Genomic DNA, 2,500 nt, shown 5'->3' with positions numbered 1-2,500 from the left:
TTAAATAAACGAATTCCGAAGAGTTTACATGCGCCAATTTTTGACTACTGGTATTTTTTGTATTTTGTTGGGACAACAGTCCGGGTTCACCAAGTACCCGTGCTTTCTGTGCTTGTGGGATAGTAGGGACCAGTATTATACGAAGAAGGACTGGCCTGTACGGGAGGAGTTGGTGTCTTGCAGAGCAAGGAACGTCGTAAACAACCCTCTGGTGGACTCTTCCCACCGCTGCAAATCAAGCTCGGCTTGATCAAACAGTTCACCAAAGCTCTGGACAAGGATGGTGGCTGCTTCACTTACTTGTGCCAAGCTTTTCCAGGATTGACCATGGAGAAGTTGAAAGCTTTGACGGTCCTCAACTCCGTCAGCTCATCAGAGAACCAGAGTTTGAAAACTCAATGAACGAAGTGGAACTGGAAGCGTGGAAGGCTTCTGTTCTTGTCGTGAAGAACTTTATTGGCAACAAGAAGGCCAGGAACTACGCAGAACTTGTCACCAATATGCTGACTGCTTTCAGAAACCTCGGATGCAACATGAGCATCAAAATGCATTACTAATTCTCACATATGGATCGGTTTCCTGAGAATGTGGCCTGTGGGATCAGTGAGCGGCCAGCATGGGGAGAGATTCCATCAGGACATGAACGAGATGGAGACCAGGTATCAGGGACGCTGGGATGCAGTCATGATGGCTGATTACTGTTGGACTCTGAAGAGAGACACCCCTACCGCTGAGCATTCTAGGAGTTTGAAGAAACGGAAGTTCATGCCCTGAATTTTGATCAATGATGATTTAATATCCAATTTACATGTACTTACCTTTATCAATGTCTACTATTCAATGTACACTTATCAATTTTTGTAACATTTAATTAATGAATTGTGTAAGAAAACGATTTTTTTGATCTTAAAAACCTATTTCGGATGAGAAGTATAACAAAAATCAACTGAAAATGTCACAAAATGTAATCGATTTAGTTATGAGATCGGATTTTTAAAAAATCGACTTAGCACCGAGAGAAACGGGTGCCATTTTCGGATTCAGCGGTGCAAATTTGTCCTAAATCACTTGAAAAAACTTGGACACCTTACAATTTTTTTTAACCCAGAGTAATGATAAAAATAATAGTAGAAATAATAATAAAAATAATAATACCAATAACTATATTTTTTTATTATCATCATCATCATCATCATCATCATTATTATATTGTTATTATGATCATTAGATTTCATTTTGATTTATTTTTTTTATTTTGCTGTTGATACTATGCATTTCAATGACGTATGAGATCTTATTAAGGAGAAATTCATATGCAAACAAGCACGCGTGCATGCACGCACGCACGCACGGATAAGAACATAAGAACATAAGAACGCAGGAGTCTACAAGAGGCCGGTAGGCCTGTACGAGGCAACTCCTTTGACCCTAAGCTCCCGTGTATCTAACCCCACCTAATATCGCTGTCCATGAATTTATCTAGTCTATTTTTGAATGTGACAATTGTATTGGCACTCACCACATGACTGCTAAGCCTATTCCACTCATCCACCACCCTGTTAGTAAACCAATTTTTGCCTATGTCCCTGTTGAATCTGAATTTATCCAGTTTAAACCCATTACTTCGTGTCCTACCCGGTTCTCTTACCAACAAAACCTTATGAATGTCTCCCTTATTAAAGCCCTTCATCCATTTATAAACCTCGATCATGTCTCCACGCACCCTTCGCCTTTCTAGAGAATGCAAGTTTAACTGTTTGAGTCTTTCCTCGTATGGCAAGTTTCTCAACCCCTGAATCATCTTAGTCATCCTCCTCTGCACCGATTCTAACATTTTGATATCCATTCTATAGTAAGGTGACCAGAACTGAACCGCATAGTCAAGATGAGGTCTAACTAATGCTAAATATAGTTTGAGGAAGACTTCGGGGCTTCTGTTGCTTACGCTCCTTGAAATAAATCCCAGTATCCTATTAGCTCGATTTCTAGCTTGAATGCATTGTGCCCTTGGACGGAGATCAGAGGTGTAAGCGGATGCTTACACCCACGCAAAATAATGAAGTAATAGCAGTCCATCATTCTTTCTATTAATTAATTTATGTAGCAGTAACAGTAGTAGTAGTAGTAGCAGTAGTAGTAGAAATATTATTATTATTATTATTATTATTATTATCATTATTATCATTATTATTATTATTATTATTATTATTATTATTATTATTATTATTATTATTATTATTATTATTATTTACTATTATTATTATTGTTATTATTATTATTATTATTATTATTATTATTATTATTATTATTATTATTATTATTATTATTATTATTATTATTATTATTATTATTATTATTATTATTATTATCATTATTATTATTCACTATTATTATTATTATTATTATTATTATTATTATTATTATTATTATTATTATTATTATTATCATTATTATTAATGATAATATTGACGGGGAACTTTCACACGGGAGCGCTTCCTTT

At 35.3% G+C, this 2,500-nt stretch overlaps 1 protein-coding gene across 3 annotated transcripts in view; it reads left to right on the top strand.

The window, feature by feature from the left end:
• Positions 1 to 2,500, top strand: part of LOC126999227 (uncharacterized) — a 58,826-nt gene that overhangs the window by 21,973 nt on the left and 34,353 nt on the right. The window lies entirely within an intron of this gene.

This window comes from Eriocheir sinensis, chromosome 16 (genome assembly GCF_024679095.1).
Source record: "Eriocheir sinensis breed Jianghai 21 chromosome 16, ASM2467909v1, whole genome shotgun sequence".
Taxonomy (NCBI): Eukaryota; Metazoa; Arthropoda; class Malacostraca; order Decapoda; family Varunidae; genus Eriocheir; species Eriocheir sinensis.
The sequence above is the reverse complement of the archived record's forward strand: the minus strand, read 5'-3'. Positions and strand labels throughout refer to the sequence as shown.